At 39.7% G+C, this 7,283-nt stretch overlaps 1 protein-coding gene across 2 annotated transcripts in view; it reads right to left on the bottom strand.

The window, feature by feature from the left end:
• Positions 1-2,398: 2,398 nt before the first annotated feature.
• Positions 2,399-7,283, bottom strand: part of LOC122809436 (FXYD domain-containing ion transport regulator 6-like) — a 624,090-nt gene continuing 619,205 nt past the window's right edge. For both annotated transcript variants that reach the window (XM_044080947.1, XM_044080949.1), the window contains exon 9: positions 2,399-3,990. The gene's annotated coding sequence lies outside the window, so the exon portion shown is untranslated. The remainder of the gene's footprint in view (positions 3,991-7,283) is intronic.

Here is a 7,283-nt window from a genome sequence, read left to right as displayed (position 1 = left end):
AGGTTAGCTGACTGTAAAACACTCTTAGCTAAGGAAATCACATCACCCTATACATGGTACTAACCTGAGTGCCTGGGGACAGAGTAATATGTCTGGCAACAGGTTTCTTACTCTGGATGTCTGCTACACTTAAAGAGTTTGGTTCTCCAGTACTTGAACCAGGTACTGGAACAGCCCTGGAAGATGTGGCTGATCCCCGTACCATAGAGGGCTGTAGGGTTGCACCAGAGGGTGACTGTGAAAAAAGCTAAGTGGTCTGCAGGCTGGTTTAATGCAACAACAGATACACAAACCACAAGCTGAGGTGTGTTTTGTTGAGTTTTTCCTTTTAGGTGCAACTGGATTTGATGGGAAGGCAGCCAGATCTGGATCCATGAAGTTAGTGAAAAAACACCAGCCAGAATAAAACATTTACACTATTAAGGGCTGACTAAGGACAGTAATAATAGAAAATATAAACTATGTCTCCACACAGCAAAGAGGGCTAAACTGCATAATATAGAGCAGAAACAGTCTAAAATGTGCTAAGCCTTGCTTTACAATCTGCACAGTGTAGCAAACAACAGCACACATTGTCACAATACCAAATGAAATCCACTTGTCCAAATAGTGCCAGAAATCAAATATATGCCCTTAAATCAGATAGAAACCTTAAATGAGCATTTATTTAGAGATTCCCATGTCAGAAATGAAACATTCTTCACAGAAAACACAAATATAATAATTAATGGTAAACTTTGTGATTGTCGTTTTTCTTTCGGCTTTTCCTGGTTAGGGGTCGCCACAGCAGAACTCCAGTCTGCTAACGATTGCCAGTCGATTTTTTTATGGTGCTGAGGTGCCAGTCCGACGCCCAACTTTCAACGAAGGCATGCCCATTCACGCATATCTTTCGAACACCACTCGACCGCGGCGTTCGAAAAACATGCGTGAATGGGCGAATGCCTATAGCAGTGTTAAATCAGTATTAAACAATATATATAAATGAAGAAAAAAGTGAATGCAATATTTTCCTGTTAGAAGTTCAAAATGAAGTAGATAAAGAGCAACAGTAAAATTAAAATTCCTAGAGGAATTAATAGCATTAATAAATAAAAAATATATTTTTAAATAAAACAAAAAGTAATCAGAAGTATATAATGATAGTACAGAGGGTGGAAAGTTCCCAGAGAGATCTTACCTGAGTATGGAAGCTGTAATTAACCAATACAGGCTGCTGAGGAGATTTAACTGTGTAATTCCTAAAGCTGGCACCAAAAGACTGAACAACTGACTTCCTGTGATAGGGGTTAGGCTTCCCCTGAAGGGAAGGGGTTGGTCGATAACCTGTTTCAGGGAATCAGAGGTGGCAATTCTGAGTCTGGAATGCTTCCAGTGTGGGTTTGTGCAGGCACAGAACCCATATATCACTAAGGTAGTGAGAATGATCAACATTACCTCTATGTTCATCTTTCTAACTCAGCTGTACTAATGTCATTATAATAAAAGAATTAACTGCGTTATGCATACATGACTATTAATCCAATGCTAAATGTAATGTAATATAGCAACAGAGTATAGATGAAAAAGCTAAATAATTTCAACTGAAAGCCTAAGAAGCTGGAAGAACATATGTCAAAATAGGAAAGTTTAATTAAAAAGAAAGAACTTTTGTTTTCATTTACAGAATTGAATGACATTTTATAAAGTTCACTTATTGAGGCAAAAAGAGGCTGGTTGTGCAATGCTCAAAGGATGGAGCCCTGAGTGCACTTCAAATGACCTGAATTCAATTACTGCCACAGGCTCAAGAGAAGCCAGTCAAAGAAAGGTGAGAGAGAAAGGCTGATGCTAGCATGCCTACCCCTGTGGGAAGGTTTATGATTATCCCACCTCAACAGCACTCCTTATAGAAGGCCCAGATGTGTGCCACATGTGTATAGGATCTCCGAAACACAATCCTGCTGAAGAATGCCTGCAAAGTAACCAAACAGCATGGCTGTAAGTAAGCATGTACCCTCACTGAGGAATGGCCTGTACCCTCAATGAAACATGGCAACGAGGGCATCACACTGTTCTTTCTAGCTAACAACAGAAGGCTACTGCAGCATTTTCTAGCTTCTGCACCTACTTCCCAGTGTCACTACTACTAAGCTAGGAACCAATGAGACAATAGAGGAAGCAAGACCTGATGGTTGTGCAGAGTGACAGGGCCATAAAAGTTAACAAAAACATGAACTGCTTTTGTTTAAGCATACACTTGTCAAAAACAGAGCATCACTCTCTTATAACTGTCCAGGCTTGTCTCAGAAGCAGTATCTTCAATTTGTGGTTTTATAACAACATATAGATCAGCCAGCAGTACAAGAACTGAGGAAACTATACTACTCAGGTACTTCAAATAATGACAGAAACATACTTGGTTATAAAGTAATTTATTTATATACTAATAGACTTATTTTATCATTTCTTGACAGTAATTCACACAACACAAAGTTACAGTGGCTTTTTCCAATTACAGCAGCACAGTTTAAAGTCTTTTATTGATTGCACAGAGTAGAGATAACACATACGACATGACAAACCTCTACACAGACAAGAATGGTTGTGTTTTTACTATTATTACTCTTATTTGCATTGTTATTATTACAGTAAATATGCACATGGATTATGTTATTGTTATGCACACACATTAACACACACACACACACATGGACTAAAGCTACTTTACTGACAGGAAGATTTTGAAGAGACAAGAAACATAACATGGGACAGCCAAAAAGAAAAAGAACTGGGCTATATTCTGGCTGCAGTATAGCAGGGCAGAGGAAATAGAACCTCATTTTTTAACAGCAGATCTCCCATTTTATGCAGAAAAAAAAATTGCTGGATAGTTTCTAAGTGGGCATTCTATGTTAATTAACTGGCTTACAGGGACTATATAATTGTGTATCTCTTATTAACCACCCATATCCTTGTTCAAGTCTCTAAAATGCTCTCTGTAATACTCAACATGGGTTAGTATTGATGCAGTGTTGGCAGTAAGGGTGAACAAGGATATACCTTGCCTGACTCGTTTGTTAAATCTTAATGAACTCAGCTTTAATTAAGAGGTGATTTCCATAACTCCTAGCCTAGAGCTTCAGTTTTCTCTTCTAAAAACTGAGATTATGAGTGCAGCTCAACTGTTAAACATCACAATTATAAAGCTCTGTGTGGATCTGGGATTACTGACAGAGAAGATGTTGAAATTATACATATCAACTTGATCTGCAGAGCATCTAAAATGTGTCTATCAACTCACTGCTGCTTGTATTACAAAACTTGATATTTCCTTTTAAAAACAAGGTATGATTCCAGTTGTATGACGTAATATCACACTTCAAAAGCCTAGCTAAACATTTTAATAAAAAAATGATTCATAAAACATGAAAAAATACACAGATGTCAGTCTTCAGAAATGTATGCTTGACATATTCATTTTTGAGTTTATAGTCCCAGCTTTGCTTTTCTGCCAAAACATCATGGGATCGACATAGACTCATCTAACCATTTAATTTTTCAAAAAAAAAATGCTTGAGGGATTAAAATGCATTTTTGTAGAGAATGCTGATGGCAGTAGGAAACCACACCAGCAACGGCAGTAAAAAACAATTTTAAAGTGTATACATACATATATTACCCTTTAAATACAGATATGCACAATGTGTTAACTAACAACAAAAGCAAATGAATGGATGATAACTACCTCTACGTTATCAGTATCAGTCACCATCATCACCCTCACTGTCATCACCAACGATATCTACTTATAAGAGATTAACGTTACACACTGACATGTACATATTACAGCTTGACAGAGTATGGTCATGAAATTGAACCAGAGTCAAACTGAAGAGCACAAAGGATAGAACAGCCAGCCTCTAAGCATCAATTTGGCAGTAGGGTGCTACCTTCGGTCTTCATCATTTGCATTAATGGCCATTATTGGTTTTGTCCACGTTGCTCAATCTGTAATAAAGATGAGATAGATTAATTTATTTCATTTCCTTTCAGTTTTATACTCAGTTTTTGTCCTTTTGTCTTGGTTTCATATTATAATATACATATACATACACACACACATACACACACACACACACACACACACACACACACACACACACACACACACACACACACACACACACACACACACACATAAAAAAGAAAGACACTCTGAGGATTAGGTTCAGTAGCATGATGGCAAAAGGCATGGTTTCATCCTGGGAATAAGGAGGGGTGCTACAGGACAATCACTGCGTAAGGAGGATTAGTAAAAGAATCAGTCTTTTAAAATAATTAAGATATACTAGTATTCTTATCAATTAAGTACTGCGTTTATTTTTATTTTGTAATTGTGATCTCCACTGCAGTTAATACACAAGCTTTATACGACTTAAAGTAAGGACATGATTGTGCAACTGACTGGGGAGCATTTAGTGCCATATGTTATGTGATATTCCAAGACAACTAAATGAAACAACAAGCAAGCAAAACTAAAGCCACAGTCTGTCATCCACATGACTGCCGAAATCTTTAGTCATAGGTTCATAGGTTGGTACTAGGCTATCGGCCCTAAGGCCTATACAAGCCTAGCCATAACAATTCCCTGGCTACTTCTTCCCACAGTATTTACGTCCCTGTACCCCTGTCTAGCAGGGCGACTGATGTGATCCCTGGGGTGAATTTCCTATCTTCCATCCAGTCATCAAGGTTCCTTTTGAAGAGGGCCAAAGAGGTGCTCTGCTTGACATGTATGGGCAGTCTATTCCAGAGTCTGGGGAGTCTCTGGGTCAGGAACCTATCCCTCAAGCATGTTTTGTTCATTGTGATGACAAAGTTTAGATCCCTGGAGCGTGTGTCTCTGAGGGATTGGGATTTCTTTAAGTGTAGCATGTCCAACAGCTCTGGGTTTGACATGGCCTTGTATGTTAAACAGAGATTGCCTCTGAGTACACGATATGCGACAGACTACAGGTAGAGTTTTTTTAGAAGGTCAGCATAGCGCATCTGCTTTAGGTCTGTGATTCTTTTAGTGAGTTATTTCTGCAGCCTTTCCAGTTGTTGCAGATGTCTTGAGAGGTACATACCAAATGGGGCGTTGTATTCTATAATGGGTCTAATGAGGGATGAGTACAGTGGGACAATGATGTCCTTTTTTCTGGATGAAAAGCCCTTAGTGATGAGGTGTGCCACATAGAAGAATTTCCTGACTGTTGTGGCGATGTGGTTATCGAAGGTGAGACCGCTGTCTACATGTGTCCCTAAGTCTCTTATCACACTTTCGGTGTTTAGTGTACTGCCACCTATGTGGTAATTCACGGGTATGTGTTTTTTCCCAAAGGTGATAACTATACATTTCTTGGCATTGAGCTTGAGCCCATGGCTCTAGCACCAAGCATCTGTTTCTGTAAGGCCCTTTTGTAGAATACCCACATCATTTGGGGATTCAATAATGGCTCCCAGTTTGCAGTCATCTGCAAACTTTGTTAGCCAGAGTCCCTTAGTGTTGGCCTGTACTTCAGAGAAGTAGATGCCAAACAAGAGCAGTCCTAGGACTGAACCAGGTACTCCACTTGTCACTTGTCTGGATCTAAATTTGGAGTTGGCCACTTTTACAGTCTGGGGTTCTGTCAGTAAGCCAGTTGGCAACCCATCGAGTGATGTAGGGATTAATGCCCAGCTTATTAAGTTCATCTATGATTCCAGAGTGGGAGATGGTGTTGAAGGCCTTGGCGAGGTCCAGATAAGCTGTGTGGACTACCTTACCCTTGTCCACGACTCTGGAGACTGATTCGAAGAAGTCAATCAGGTTCAGGAAACAAGATCGGCTCTTCATGATCCCAAACTGCGTGGGGTCCAGTGTTTGAAGGTTGCCAATGTCTTTGTTTATAAGCTCCATGATAATACGTTCCATGGTCTTGCAGATCAGGCTTGTCAGACTGATGGAGCGGTAGTTCCCGGGATCCAAGGTGGATCCCCCCTTGTGGAGTGGGATAACTGTAGCTGTGTGCCACTCAGTGGGCACGAAGCCTGAGGTGAGGCTATGATTAAACATGACACTTAGGTGAGGTGCCAGTTCATTTTGTAGTTCATGTAGTACACAGCCTGGGATGTCGTCTAGTTCCATGGATACTGTATTCCTAGCTTTGGGGAGTGCATTTTTTACCTGCGTGGCCGTTATTACCGGAATTTGACAATCTTTCGGTATTGAGATGGGCCCTTTAGGGGGTGAGAGGGGAGTGAAGTTTGCACTGAATCGATCTGCCAGGATATTGGCAATAACCTTGGGATCAGTATATTTAATGCCATTCGTAGCACTCCATTTTGCTTTATTAAATTTTGCAGTGATCCTTTACCCTCCACCAGTATCAGGTATTGCTACAGCAAGTACTTTATCTTTCTTTTTTGATGCTCTGAGCTATTCTGATATCCCATCTTTCAGTTTTTGTTTCTTGTTGCCCACATAAACAGAATTACCAATATATACTGAAAGTCCAGTGCAAATTTTTTTTTTTCTGTTTTGCAGTCAGAAATTGTCTCCATCTCCAGTGTACGTGTTACAGGAACAACATGTAAAATGAGATTTCTGTCAAAAGGCCATTTCCTGTGTAAAGTGCCATGAATTTCATTTGCTACATCTTAGCTCTTTTTGTACTTGATTTTGTGTTGCAAACTAAACAGATTCTTAAATTACTGGCAGAGCTGCTGTGCTTTGCTTCCTGGAACATTGGGCATTTGTTGGCTATACCTCAGACAAAGTGAAAGGATATTCCATTCACATCTGCATTTCAGACTAAAAGCAGTATTCCAAGATTACCACTGTAACAGCTCCTGTCAAATGACTTGGCTTTCTGTCAAAGACAGATGGCAAATGGTCGAGGAACAATGATACACAACTGCTATGTGAGAAAATCCTCTTCTTAAGCAGAAATTATTATGAAGGGAAGCTGTCATGTCCGTCAGGAGTTTGGAGTGTCTGCAAGCTCTCAGAAGTAGTGAAACTCTTACACGAGTTGGGAAGATATTTCCAAGCACAAAGCGCTAAAACAAACTTCTTCCAGAAACATTAAGTAGTCAAAATACAGCTTAACTTTCACTTGCTGTGAATGTGCCTCTACCGTGCTTCCACCTTATTCTGTTACCATATTTTATTTATTTGTTTGTTAACAGGGTACGTGAACTGGTCTTTATGCATACTTTTCTGTCATGACCTGGGTAGATCACAAGGGCAAGGGTAAATTCAATGTACGTGGATAATT

This window comes from Protopterus annectens, chromosome 8.part0, assembly GCF_019279795.1.
Source record: "Protopterus annectens isolate FY-2018-M chromosome 8.part0, PAN1.0, whole genome shotgun sequence".
Lineage (NCBI taxonomy): Eukaryota > Metazoa > Chordata > Ceratodontiformes > Protopteridae > Protopterus > Protopterus annectens.
The sequence above is the reverse complement of the archived record's forward strand: the minus strand, read 5'-3'. Positions and strand labels throughout refer to the sequence as shown.